This window comes from Echinops telfairi, unplaced genomic scaffold, assembly GCF_000313985.2.
Source record: "Echinops telfairi isolate 266 unplaced genomic scaffold, ASM31398v2 ScPeMD7_23;HRSCAF=83, whole genome shotgun sequence".
Classification (NCBI taxonomy): domain Eukaryota; kingdom Metazoa; phylum Chordata; class Mammalia; order Afrosoricida; family Tenrecidae; genus Echinops; species Echinops telfairi.
The window spans coordinates 87,517,341-87,531,933 of record NW_022103920.1 but is presented as its reverse complement, the minus strand read 5'-3'; positions in this window follow the sequence as shown (position 1 = coordinate 87,531,933).

Sequence of the window (14,593 nt, the reverse complement as noted above, 5' to 3'; positions counted from 1 at the left end):
TGTTCTGCTGTCTTTAACCATGGACCCGTTTTGTCTTTTCTGGAATTTTATGTAAGTGCAATAACGCAATACTCATACTCTCTTGTGTCTGGTTTCTTTTGCTGAGCCTAAGACTTCTGAGTCTCATCCGTGTTGTAGTTTGCTCCTTGTTATTGCATAAAAAGTATTTCATTGCTTGGGCATATCAAAATGTATCCATCTACTCACTAACAAAGTGAGGAGACAAGCCAAGATCTGGAAGAAGGTGCATCACTTTCTGCTGTGTTTTGAAGGTCTTTGTGAACATGAATGTGAAACCAGGGTGCCATTTATCTTGTCTAAATACCTAGGAGTGTTATTACTAAGTCGTATGGTGGGTGCTGCAGTCTTTGAACGTCATCACATGCTTCAAGTCCTCTTCCATTTCAGCAAACTGGGTCATGTCAATCGCATGTCAACGGATCAGAGTCGTCCTCTAATTGGGAGGCTGCATCCTTCGTCTTCGAGTCCAGCTTCTTGGATCAGTTGCTCAGCATACAGGCTGGATAAGTATGGTGAAAGGATACAAACCCAGCATCGATCTTTCCTGATTGGAAACCAAATCGTACTTGGTAAAGTCGAGGGTCAGTGAAAGAGAGGAAGATCACCAATAAGGTGATTGATTTGGTGGCTGCAGCAAAGGGCTCAAACAGCAATGACCGTGAGGACAGCCCCGGATGGTGGCCACGAGTCAGCACGGACTCCACGGCACCTAACAGCAATAAACATGGTAGGCGCGCGCTTTACTGTAAGAAACGGTCAGAAATGACCAGAGCAATTCCTGAAGTGGGTATGCCATTTCATACTGACTGACCATGTCTACGCATTTTAATTTGCATTTCTCTAATAATTAATAATGCAGAGCCCTTTTTTATATTCGCTGGTATCTGTATGCAGTACCTTATAAAGTACCTATTCATGTCAGTTGAACATTTAAAGTGATTTTTGTCTGCTCTTTATTAGTGAGTTGTAGTCCTTTATATATTTCGGATATAGTTTTTCAGTCTATTTTATCCCCTCTCTGACTTGCCTAGAGGTGTATTTTTATATGCAAAAGGGATGAAGTGAAATATAGTAGCTAAAAATATTTATAATTAGTTCTTTTTCTTTTTCTGTCCTAAGAAGTCTATTCTGCTTCACAATTGAAACAGCCATTTGTTTTCTTATGGACCTCTGGAGTTCTCAATGTTCCTTTAGTTATATTATCTATCTCAAGATAATGTTTGTGTGTGGTGTCAGGTATAGACTGAGATTAATTTTCCTTCATAGAGATAGTTGCTCCTGCATTATTTGTTGAAAAGATCTTCCTTTCATCATGAATTATTTTGATATCCTGGTTTTAAAACATCAATTGACCAGATAAGTGTGCTTCTATTGTAAGATTACTTGGGGTTAATTCCATATAAATTTTGGAAGTAATTTACCAGTTTCTACAATAAACCTATCTAGTATTTAGATTAAGATTGCATTGAATCATCAGATTGATTTGGGAAGAATTCACTTCTTAGCGAATTAAATCTTCTAATCCATGAATACTGTATACCTCTTCATTTATTTTTGGGTCTCCTTTATTACAAGAGTGTTTTATCATTTTTATTGTAGAGGTCTTATGCATATTCCTAAAATTTCCCCATTATGGTTTTTATGTTATTATAAATGATACTTATTTTTAATTAATTTTTCTAATTGTATGCTTCTGATATGTAGGAATATAATGTCCTTTTCTATATTGGCCTTGTAGCCTACAAACATCCTAAATTCAGTCATTAGCTCCAGTAGTCTTTTTGTAGCATCCTTTAAGATTTTATACATACATGTCTGAAAACAAAGGCAGTTTTATTTCTTCCTCTTAACACTTTACCCTTTCTGTTTTCCTTTCCCGCCTTACAGCACTGGTTGAGACCTCCAGTCAATCGCGAATAGAAGTGGTGAGCGGAAAGCAGATATTCTTGCTCCTGAACTTGGTGGGGAAGCATTTGTAATCAGATTAGGCACAATGCCACCTCGTTTGGTAGGAAATGCTATTTATAGCGCGTCATCTGTTATTATGTAGGAATTTTCACAAAAATGATTCTTTCTGTTGCCTTTACAGAATTCTTCAGATCAGCGAGCTTGCTTTGCGCTCCGGCGTTTGTCTTCCCTTGGTGAACACATGTCGCTTGGTGAATGGGTGCACTTGAGAGGAGCGTGTCATCCGTAGAGGATGCCGTGTTCTACGACTATCAACTAGGCTGAGTCAGTTGGCAGTGCTGCTCAGGTGTCTGACCACCTGCAGCCCAAAGAATCCCAACCGGAACACCCATTCCTCAGGCCCAAGCTTCACGGCCATCTCCCTGGAGTGCCTGCCTTTGCTTTGCCTTCAACTTAAAGCACACACCCCTCGCTGTGGGTTTCCGAGCATTCTGTCGATACACTTCTTCCTGCATTCTGGTTTCTACAGAATGTGTCTGTGCTCCTTGTTAGTCTGTCAGTTCCAGGAGAGCATGGGGCGTATTTGAGTCACTTCGTGTCTGCAGGGCACCCAGCACAGTGCCTCCAACTAGTCAGTTTTCATTTGTTGGCAGTGGTTTTGTTGCTTGGTTGTGAGCCACTTCTGCTAACGGCACTTAGTTTTGTGGAGCTGGACATCTATTAGGGATTTTAGTCGATGGGATTCTGGCTTGGCGTGTGAGTGAACAACTTATTTTCTGAAATTTGAGATGTCAATGATTTTCTCTTCAGCAAAACTTGTTATCCTCTAAATCCTAACAGAGCCAATCAAATAGCTAAAGGAGGGGTAAACGAAAAACCTTTATGTCTAACTTAAGTGCTGTTAGTTATGGAAGTCTCAAGATGCCCCTGCTGGTAATGCCATTGTCTTTGGGCCTGAGCGCAGTTGGAGTGAGCTGAGAAGAGCTGAACTACCTGTCTGAAGCATGCGCACCCCATCTCCAGGCACCGCGCACCATGGTGTCAGTGTGCCTGCTTCTCACCGAATGATCAGAACACCACCATCTCAGTCTCACGGCGAGGAAACAGCAGTGCACGGGTGATGTCATGTGCCCCAGGATACCCAGATGGTAAAGTGCCAGGGGAGGACCTATCACATTCAGTGCATTTCCGCCCACACTCCCATGGAGATGAGAGGGATGCAGAGGGACCCGCAGGAGAGCTGCGCTGCCGGCATGTGTGTGGTCAGCCGAGCTTCCGGCATTTGAGTGTGGACCACGAGGAAAAGGTCACCAGCATTTTGCCTGTAGAGGCGAGGAAGGCAACAAACAGGCCAGGCCCTATGAAAGGGTTCACAAATAATGCCTCATTTCATCCTCGCAAGGACTGTACCAACAGGAAGTGCAAATACATTAACTCAGCTTAGAGAGGAGCAAGAGATGCTCAGAAACATGAACTCCCAGGTTCCAATCTCATAACTAGAATTTTGGGAGGATGAGCCTGGATCCCAGTATGTTTGGTCCAAAAGACTGAGCTCTATCTAGTGCAACATGTGACATAGTAGGAAGGATGCTGGGTCTGAGCTTATGTCACGGCCCTACCTCTTTGTCCTTTTGGGAAACGGAAGCAACATCCTTAAGCCTCAGCTTCCCCCTCGATAACTGGGGCTAACCCCCCGCCCCCACACCTACTTTGTGGCTATCCTAAGGATTAAATGAGATCATCTAGATAAAGCCCTGCAGATTACAGGCAGTCATCTATATAGAACCCTGATGGCTCTGTGAGTTAAGTGTTGGACTACAAATTGCAAGGTTGGTGCTTCAAATCCACCAGCCACTCCCAGAGAGAAAAGTGAGGCTGTTGCTCTTGTAAACCCCACGGGGCAGTTCTGTTCTGTGGTGCAGGGCGGCTGTGTCGGAGTCCTCAGTGGCAGTGAGTGGGTGGCACAGTCTTGCACAGCTCTGAGCACTGTGTAACGTTCATTATTATTACTACTGCAGAAGCAAGCAAAGACTTAGAGAAACAGCCCCTCAGTCTAGAATCCTGGCCCAAACCCCAGAACGACACAGAAGAGTCGCAAACTGGTTGCTATCGGGTAGATTCTGACTCTCGGGGATCCTGTTTCCGAGTAGAAAACCCCAGAGGGGTTTTCAATGACTAATTGCCGGGAAGTGGATCTCCAGGCCTTTCTTTGGAGGCATTCATGGGTAGACCAGAGTGCCAACTTTTTGCTTGGCAGCAGAGCACTTCAGTGTCTGTCACTCAGAAATGTCCCCTAGTAAATTGGACCCAAACAAACACCACTTTAAGGCGTCCTTGTGTGCTGTGAGGTACTCCTTGGATTGCTGACTGCAAGGCCTGTGGTTCAAATCCACCAGCTGCTCCTCGGGAGAAAGAGGAGGCTACCTGCTCTAAGGAAGATGGATGGCTGCAGAAAGCCTATATAGGGTTATTTGGCAGAGGGTGTTTTTCTTTTCTTTGAACCCAAGTTTAGGGAGTGGCTTCCTCTTCTTCTTTTCTATTGACTCCATCCCAAGAACATGAACATACATTGTGTGGAGGTGGAGAGCATTAAGAGAATTTGATAGAGGAACTGAAGGCAAATGTCTCAGAGTCTTGAAAATTTCTCATGCTTCTTTTGTTACAAGCCACAGAAGCCTAAGTCAAACTAGTTTTCAATCAACCAATCAATCAAGAAAGGGGCTGTATTGATCTCTAGAACTGGACGAGACAGGCCCGGGGCATGATTCGATCCCTCACTTGGCCGTGTAATACCCACATCATCCCTTGCTCTCTCTGGCTGCGCCCCAAGTCCTCCGCGCTGGGCCTTGCTCCCTCACTTGGCCGTGTAATACCCACATCATCCCTTGCTCTCTCTGGCTGCGCCCCAAGTCCTCCGCGCTGGGCCTTGCTCTCGGCCTCTGTGGACCCCAGGGCAGGCGGCTGCCACTGTTTCATTCTGGTGCCATCCCAATCTGATGACCCTAGAGCAGGCATAGTGGTTACACATCGGGCTGCCAACTAAAGGTCAGCAGTTTGAAACCACCAGCTGTTTCTTGGGAGAAAGAGGCTTACTACTCAAGTAAAAAGGCCGTGTCAGAAACCCTCAGGGGCAGTTCTGCTCTGTCTCTATGAGTCAGCATCCACTCGATGGCAGAGAGTTTGAGTTTTTCCACTCAGAGGAAAAGTGGGGAACATCCTGCAGACGGCCCTTTGAGGTCCATGATATCAGCAATATTAGCTAACATCGCACACCTCCCCAGAGAGGCAGGTCTATCCATCACGTTGTTCTTCTTGTTGCTGTGCGGTGCCATCGAGTGGTTCCAACTCACAGTGACCCCGTGTGCGACAGAAGAACACACTGCCCGATCCGTGCCCTCCTCACCATTGTTCGTATGGTTGGCCCATTGGTGCAACCACTGGGTCAATCTACTTTACCAAGCATGGTGTCCACCTCTAGGGACTGATCTCTCCTGACACGTCCAAAGTATGTGCGACAAAGTCTCACTGTCCTTGCACCTAAGGAGCATCCTGGTTGTACTTCTTCTAAGACAGAGTTGTCTTTTCTTTTGGCAGGATCTCTTTACATTGAGTTGCAATCCATACCGAAGGCTAAAATCTTTGACCTTCATCAGCAGGTGCTTCAAGTCCTCCTCACTTTAAGCAAAGTTGTTTCATCTGCACATCGTAGGTTGTTAATAAGCCTTCCTCCAGTCCCGAGGCTACATTTTTCTTCATATAATCCAGCTTCTCTGATTGTTTGCTCACAGTACAGATGGAATACATACGGTGAGAGGATACTGCTTTGACACACACCTGTCCTGATTTAAACCAAGCAGTGTTCCCTTGTTCTCCTCCAACAGTGGCCTCTTGATTCACGAACAGGTTCAGCATGAGCACGATAAGATGTTCTTAGACTCCCGTTCTTCTTGAGGCTATCCACAGTCTGTTAGGATCCACACAGTCAACTCCCTTTGCACAGTGAATGAAACACACATAGACATCCTTCCAATATTCTCTGCTTTCAGCCAAGATCCATCTGACGTCAGCAATGATATCCTTTGTTCCACAGCCTCTTCCAGATCTGGCCTGATTCCGATGGCAGCTCCCTCTCAATGTACGGCTATAACTATTGTTGGATGATCTTCAGCAAGATTGTACCTGCCCATGACATCAGTTATAATGTCCTATAATTTTTGTGTTCTGTTGGCCATCTGTCTTTGGAATGGGTACAAGTGTGGATCTCTTCCAGTCAGTTGGCCAAGTAGCTGTCTTCCACTTTTCCTGGCATAGGTGAGTGAGTGCTTTCAGTGCCCTTACATGACTTAAACCCACGGCCATAGTGGAGTCCATGCTGATTCACAGGGACCCTATAGGAAAGGGCAGAACTGCCCCTGAGTTTCTGAGACTTTCTCTCTCTGAGGCTGTAGCTTTTCTAAGGGTGTAGCAAGCCCGTCTTTCTCTCGAGGAGTGGTTGGTGGTTTCCAGCTGTGGCCTTGTGGATCGCAGCCTCATACATAACCACTGCTCCTGGACACCACCTTAGGGGGTAGTAAACGAAGTGTTCGACTAGTATGACCAGCTGCTGGTGTTCTAAACGTCCAAATGGCCCTTGGCATAAGCCCCACTCCTGCCCTAGGGGAAAGTGAGACTCTCTTCCCATGTCCAAATGTGCAGTTCCAGGGTGGGCTTAAATTGGCCCCCTCTGGATCCCATGCCCACTCCTGTGATAGGAAGCAGACCAGAGTCTGGCTTGCTGTGGTGGGTAGCTTCGCCGGAGCTCAAGGAGTAGGGACGAGGCAGTCCATTCAAGGAAATAAGGAGAGGAGACAGGGCAGGTAAAATATGAAGGGTCTGGGGACTGAAATGTCCACTGGACCATTTCTTTGGACTCCTCCGGCTGGGATGTAGTGAAGTTTGGAAGCACCGAGGAGAGGCAATGCCATGATCTACCCGAGACATGACCAGCCGAGGGTCAACTCCTTGAGGGAGCATGGCTCTCAGCAGAGGGAGGAGCCCTCATTCACAGCCAAGGCGATGGTCCCCCAAAGGAACGACAGACTCAGCCAGGGAACCACAGTTTCCACCGAGTGAACCACACTGCCTTTAAATTGAGTAACGCCCAGGATCGTGCCTGCCTCCCCGGAGGGCACTCTGGATCTGAGCTCGGAGCCCTTGGGTGGTGTGAATGGTTGACATGCCCAGCCACCACCCACGGAAAGGTGGGATGGTGGAGACCACCCTGAGGCCCTCTAGAAGCGAGGCTTCTGAAAATCCGGCCCCTGGACATGAAGCGGAGAATAGCTCTACTCTAATGCACGTGGGGGCCGGGCCTCAGCAGCAGCCCGGCAGCAGCAGGTTTGCTCTGTGCCAGGCCCCGTGCTGAGCACTTTGCTATTCCCAGTTTGATCCGCAATTGTCTTTTGCCATGAACATTATCACCCTCTGTTTATGGTTGAAAAGGAGCCTCAGTGGTGCCTGGGGTGAAGGTGTGCAGCCGCTCAGCTTACGATACCACGTGGTGTCAGTGGAACTGTGTTCAAAGCCTGACATTGCTCCGAGGGAGAAAGATGAGGCAGTCTGCTTCCATGAACATGACAGCCTTGGTCTGCCTGCACTACAGGGTCACCATGGATCCGAAAGGACTTGATGGCAGTGGGCGGGTTTTCATGGGTGAAGGTGCCTTCTAGTCCGATGGCCCTGAGATCACCTTTTCATAAGAATTGAGTCAAGAAAGTGGGGTTTTATCAAACTCTGCATGCTGAAGGGCGGGGTAGTGTCTAGACTTGTTCTCACACGTGCCACCATCGTCCGTTCGGTTTCCACAAACAGAATGCTGAATGGTCCTTCAAATAAGTGCCCACGGAATACAGCTTCCTGCTCCGTTCTCTCACCTGCCATCCCTGGCTGGCTGGGTTTGATCAGCATAAACTAATACAGAACTATAGCTCTATTGCCCAGCAATTTTACTTGGGCCAAGAAAGGGTTGACATTACATTTCCAAACTCACAGAAGCACAAAGAAAGAAAATCTTTCAGCTCGTCCAATGGACTGCAGCCAATGCGTGTGCAAAACTCCCATGTTGCTAAGCGTCTTTCTGGCCGCTGCTTGTAAGATGACTGTCAGCTACAACAAATGGCTTCTTTTTCCTTTTGCTTTTTGACATGTCGGGTAAATCCTCAGGCATCCCACTGGTGTTCAGTTTTATCCTTTAGCCTTGAAGGACTGTCACAACACTTACATTTGTATATAATAGGATATGCAGATGAGTAATCATGCTTCTGCAGCGGAGGAGGGGGTGGGGAAGGAATCGAAGCTTGGGAGGGAAAAATAACTAGTGGGGTTGAGATACAGTTAGGAAGATCAGACATTTTGGTCAGGGTTCTAAAGCCCATGCCTTGAGTAGCGGCAGGTACCAGGTTCTGTGCACCCTATAAGATACTTTAATTCTTTGTTTGAAGAAGAACTCCTACCTCCCCTCATTCCCTTCAAAAAGGGGTGGGGGTGGTAACAGAAGTATTAAGCAGAAGACAAGCAATATAGTTGAGTACAAAGAAAAGAGTAAAAGAGATCAATACCCACCTAACAGTAAGCACAGCATCACTCACGTTAGGCGACTGTCATTCCTTACTTTTATACGTACAAACAGCAGGATAGATATGTTTGTTTTGGTGTTAATAAACATTTACATGTTTCTCAGTATCTTTACTTATTTTTTATAAACATGGAATCATATTTTTATTTATCTTGATTATTGGTGATTCTATTTATTTTTAAATAAACAGCATTACGCTTCGTTTCCTTGTCTGTCTTTAAAAAATTAAAATGAATTGGAACAATTTCTGAACTTTAAACTAGTTCTTTATCTCAACAGATATTTCTTTTAAAATTCAAGTTTACTTGCTTCTCCCCCCCCCCCGCCCCCCCCCAAAAAAGATTGCCACTCCTGTTCTCAAAATTCACAGCCATAGAGTTGATGCTGACTCGTAGTGACCCTATAGGGCAGGGAAAATTGTCCTTGTGTGTTTCTAAGATTTTTAACCCTTTTCTGGAGTAGAAATCTTCTCTTTTCTCTGCACAGAGTGTCTGGTGGATAACCACTATGCCAACATGGCTCCACTCATAAATTATGGTCTCCATGTACTTGCCTGTTCTTGTTAGTTCATGTAAATGAGACCATATACTTATCCTTTCATGGTTGACTTTCATGAATTGGAAGTTTTTTGAGGTCTAAATAATGGTTTTTTAACTTTGTTGTGTAAATCTTTCATTCCATGCAAGCCTCTCTAGTCATCAGTCATGTCTCTTTCATTTTGAATTTATCCTATAATAGGGTGATTTTTGTGAAGTGTTTCCTTTGCTCTAAAATCTGCTTTGTGTGTGCGTGTAAACTCTTTTTCTGTGGTTTCATCAGTTTGTACTTGAGCTTGTTTTAGTGAACTCGTCTTCTTTTTAACTTCTGGGATAGCACAATACACTTGGGGGAATGCCTTGCGTTTTAGGTTTTCTTTTCTTCTGAAATAGTTCAATCAGATCCCACCCCGATGCCCTTCCTGTCTGAGGCAGATTTTGCATAGTAGCCATGTGGCTTGAGTTTAGTTTGCTTAAACCTTGGTGGTGGAGTGGTTACATGTTGGGTTGCTAAGGCTTTCTACTCCTGTAAAGGGTTTCTACTCCTGCTAAGCCCACAGGGGCAGTTCTACCCTACAAGGTTGCTTGGTGTTGGAATCGACTCGATGGCAGTGAGTTCGGCTTTTGTTGCCTGTGTCCTGGCCGTTCTGCAGGTTAGGCTTTGGGCTGCACATCACACATTCCGCAGTTCAAACCCACCAGATGCTCTGCTTTGAGGGGAAAAAAGGAGGCTGTCTGTTCCCATGAAGAGTTCTTCTTGACAATCCTGCTGCGTGTCGGAATCGACTCAATGGCCTGGCTGTGTTTAAGGTGAGCAGCTCGGCTCAGCCACCTCTTTGCTATCACACGGTGTCAGATGTTCTGGACATCTCATTTCATTTCACACCCGTTTCTCTTCCTCTCTGTGCTCTCCTGCATGGGGGACGTGCAAAATATTCAACAACCAGCAAGGTCCAGGCATTGCATCAGCAGAAAGAAGCGTGGTCATAGCTCTGGGGCAGGGGCCTGAAGGCTCCTTCCTGGGCCATATGTTATTCTTTTAGTTGTTGGGTGGTAGGGTGACCAGATGCGCTAGAGAAGCATAGGGTTCTTCAAAGAATGGTGACTTTCCTCCTGGGGTGGAGCTAGTCCATTAATTTAACAAGCAGCAGAGCCATGCCAGTGTCATCAGGCAACAGGAGGCCTGTGTGGCTGAGCGCTGGTCTGTATGGGGCCTGGAGGAACTGGGCTCGGCCAGACCTTCTGCTAGGTGCCCCGGCCCTGCTCGGGGATGCTTCCACATGGGGAGAGGCCCTGGGATGTGTGGCTTCTTCCTCATCTAGGGATGAGCTTACTCGTTTCTGTCCCTTTGTTCATTCACCTCTATCAACACTCTTCCCACTGCGACCCCACTCAGAGGAAGTACAAAAGATAAGGGCTACCCACCCCGCACCAGCTCTCCAACCCACTTTTCCCATAGAGCTGCTATCTGCATGGCGCTTCTAGTTTTGCAAAGTCCCCAACAGGAGCTCATCTCAGTCTGTGCACACAGTTGGCCCTCTCTCTCTCCATCTCTGGCTGTTATCTTTTGAAGTTTTTTGTTGGGATTCTTCCCTTGCAATTGTTAGCGATGTTCTTTTTAAATTTTGCCCTTCATCCCTTTTTTACATTCTTCTAAAAGCAATTTTTTTTAGGCTTTAGGAGATGGAGGTTCTGTGATCTGGCCATATTTATCCTAAAAGACCCTAAAGTACAAGTTTTCAAGGACGACACTTGTAGCTCTGGGGTTCCAAAGCTGGACTAATCTCTGGCAGGCATTTGCATAAATGACCTATTTGGGACGGCAAACCGCCCTTACAAGTGCTAGGGTTTTGTTCGACGGCTACCCTCTGAGGTTGCAGTACATAATTTGTCATCTTCAGATGCTCCACTTTGAGATATACATATTCAAAACATGCAGAGATTATGGATATGGGAAATAGAAGTCAATAATGAAAACTTACCCCCCAGAAGTATTTGACTTCAGTCAGAACTGGCAATGATGGGATCACTGTACAAGAGCCCTGTGTAAGTTGGGGGACTACCTGTTCCCCAACAGTCCCCATCTGAGACATTGGCTGGGGTGAGGCCCAACCACTATGGTTTCTGTTTGCTTTTTAAAGACAACCCCCCCCCCCACCCCCACACACACACACACACACACTGTACAGACCTCAGAACCCTGAGTCAGGTCCTGTGAACGCTTCACAATTTGAAATTCACAAGCATTCTAGAAACAAAACATTTGACCCCCTGAAATGCCAAAATGTAAAAGAAACAGAAAATGTTACCCTCTGCTCAGTCAGCCAGTCTTGGTGGTGTAGTGGTTACGCGTTGGGCTGCTAAATGCAAGGTCAGCAGTTTGAAATCACCAGCCGCTCCTTGGGAGAAAGGTGGGGCTTTTTACTCCTGTGAAGAGTTACAAGTTCCACCCTGCCCTATAGGGTCACTCTGAATCCACACCAACTCGATGGCAGGGAGTTTCGATTTTGGTTTGCTGTGGTCAGTCACTCACAGAACCTCTTGAGTAGCCAAGACACAGGAGGGCTTAGGTGTGTATTTTTCTAACCACTAACAAGACCTACAGACCTCAAAGAAGCAAGGTGCACTACAGGAGGTAACAACCACCTCCTGAGCAAGGTAGGGGACTTCTACTCTGCGCAAGGGAAGCCTGGCCAGACACTGAATGGAGTAAGGGGAAGTTCACCCTTTAGTGAGGCAGGTGGGTGACCGACAATAGAAATGACAGGATGGATACACCCATCACATCTATTTCCCTTGGAATCATGGGTTTCTATGGTTGAACTCCAAGTAATGGGGTAAAATTGAGGTACGTAGTTGGTGCTTAGGAGTGAAAGAGGTGGCTGGGATTCATTGTACCTGGGCTGTTTTGGAGGGGAGTCTGAATCAGGACATGGTTCCAAACGTGTTCTTTCTGAGCCATCTCAGGCCTTCTCCACGACGCTGTCTTTTCATGGCTCCAGAGGGCAATGCTGGGGGACAGAGCTGGATTCCCTTCATATGGCGTCTTTGGGTGCACATCGTTCCACCTTGCCCTGGAGAGGGGGGCAGCAGATCCAAACCAATCCAACCCCTTTCATCCAGTTGGGCAGACTTATAGGATGCCAAATGGGGTTTCTGAGACCGTACATCTTTATGGGAGTTGAAAACCTCATCTCTCTCTCTCTCAGTCGATTTGAACTGAAGACCTTGCAGATCACAGCCCAATGCCTAAACCCACAGTCCCCCACGGCCCCCCGCCCCATGCTCCTTATGTGAAAACCTTGGGAATACTCATGTCTACAACGGAAAGGAAAACAGCAATGACACAAAATGATATTGGCCTTTGGTGGAGGGCAGCGAAGCTCACCCAGGGAGACTCCTGGGTCTCGCAGCCCCTCCCACTGCGCTGCGAGGACGGCAGTGGTGGTGACTGCGCAGTGTCTGCCATGCTGGCCTCTCTTTAGTTTGTCCCATTCGCAGTGGGGAACAATGGCACACGTGCTTGCGGCAGAGAGAGTTCAGTCACACTAGGGTCAGGGAAAAGCGTCAGGGTGGTCATTGTAGAGGAACGGGGGAGTCGGCCTGCAAGCACCTTGCTGAGGCAACCCTGGGACTCCGCCATCGGCCCATCCAACCGTGTCCTTGGGTTGTAAATTCGAACCCCTTACCTGTGGATGTGACCCCTTTGGGGAACGGAGCTTTGTTCTGGAGAGCACATCAGGGTGCACGTGTTTAAGGCGATCACTTCTCAGATTAGAAAAGCAAGCACGGGTGGGAGAAGATAGATGCTGTCACCTGAGGATCACCAAGGACCTGAGGGACAGGTGTGAAAGAAAGGCCTTTCCTCAGAGCCAACAGACCAGACAGACAAAGCCTTCTAACAGGAGGCCGAGTTCAGACGCCCAGCCTCCTACGTGGTGAGAAACCCCGTTTCTGTTCAGGAAGGCACCGCCTGTGGTCTTTCTTTCAGAAGCACTCGTTGACTGAGACAGCAACCAAGTGTGTTCCGGGAGGAAAACTGACAAGGTCGGCCTGCTCTGGCATCAGTCACAGGCACAACGTGTCTTCTGGGCCATGTAAAGTACTCAGCAGACAGACAGCTATGTCAACGTATCATGCTTAGCAAATGCCACGAACTGTTTCACAAACATGGTTTTTCTGAGAACAGAATCAGAATACCAGGACAAAAAGGTACACACCACCTGTGAAAGCAGCCCGGCTTTCTGCAGCCCAAGCAGCACCCAGGCCCCTGGAGGGTTTCTGACGCACCAAGATGGTCCTCTGGCTCGGCATGTGAACATTTTTTAGCCTGCTGAACTCACTCGCTAAGGTGCCCTGGGCTCGGGTCCCCGTGTCTGCTTTCTCATCTGAGACAGGAGGACAACAGCCCCTGTCCTACAGAGAGGCACACCTACTCCCACTGAACTCTCGCCAGGAGATTTCTCCTGTAGAAGAGGAAATCGCCCGGGAATCTCTTCTGCCCATCAATGGCATCCAGGAAGGACACAAGAGTCAGACTGGCTGTGAGGGTTAGGTGTCAGCCTGGCTGTGCTGTTTCTCAGTGATGGTGCAATCGGGAGTGATGTCATGAGGTCAGCCCCCCCCCATTTTCACACAAGGCTGACGTTCGTATTGACGGCCTCGCCTTCGATAACAGAGGGGTGCGTGTATTTGGAGGAACAATGTGCTAATGTTGGCAAAAGGCTCAGAATGGTGCCTGGCAAACAGAACGAGTCCACAAACAATACTTACTATTGGCATGATGAGGTAAGCAAAAGCAGCGCGCGCGCGCACACACACACAGAAAAACTGTAAAGAGAAGCATTCGACAAAATACTTTAAAAATAAGTTTATTATAACTAACGAATATAAAATCTGACAGATGTCCTCAGACATTTTTGCAAAAAAGGAAAGCCCTCCCCGGTGCCCCGGCCCACATGATACAGAGTAAGAACTTGTACAGAGAAACAATGCAAATCTAAACATGAACTTATCATTCACCAGCTGGGCCCCAAAGGCCCCAACATTATATTCTAAGTCAAGGTCCATTGTAATAAGAGATCAACAAGCCACACGACACTTTCGTCGTTTTAACTTTCTTACAAACGTCATTATGATGCTCATTCAAAATTCTGCAGACAAGACCAGGTTAACGGGAGACTGAGACAGATATTCAAAGTGCAAGGACATATGAAACCACAGGCGTCTGAGAGGACACTGGGCGTGGACTGAAAGGAATCCGAGGACACTCCTCTATGTACACACTCACCTTTGGCTAGAGACTGTTTTGCTCAGTCTATTAAGCAGCTGCAATTTATCTGAACACATTTCTCATCTGACACAGATTGTCCACAGCCAGTTCATATGAGGTAGTTGGGCTGTTTAATGCCATTCTTCTGCAGTTCCCACAACACATGGGAAGCGTCCCTTAAGCATGCATGAACCTAGCTCACTGGCCTTCTAGGGCGCAAAGGATTCATCGTTCTCACCCTTT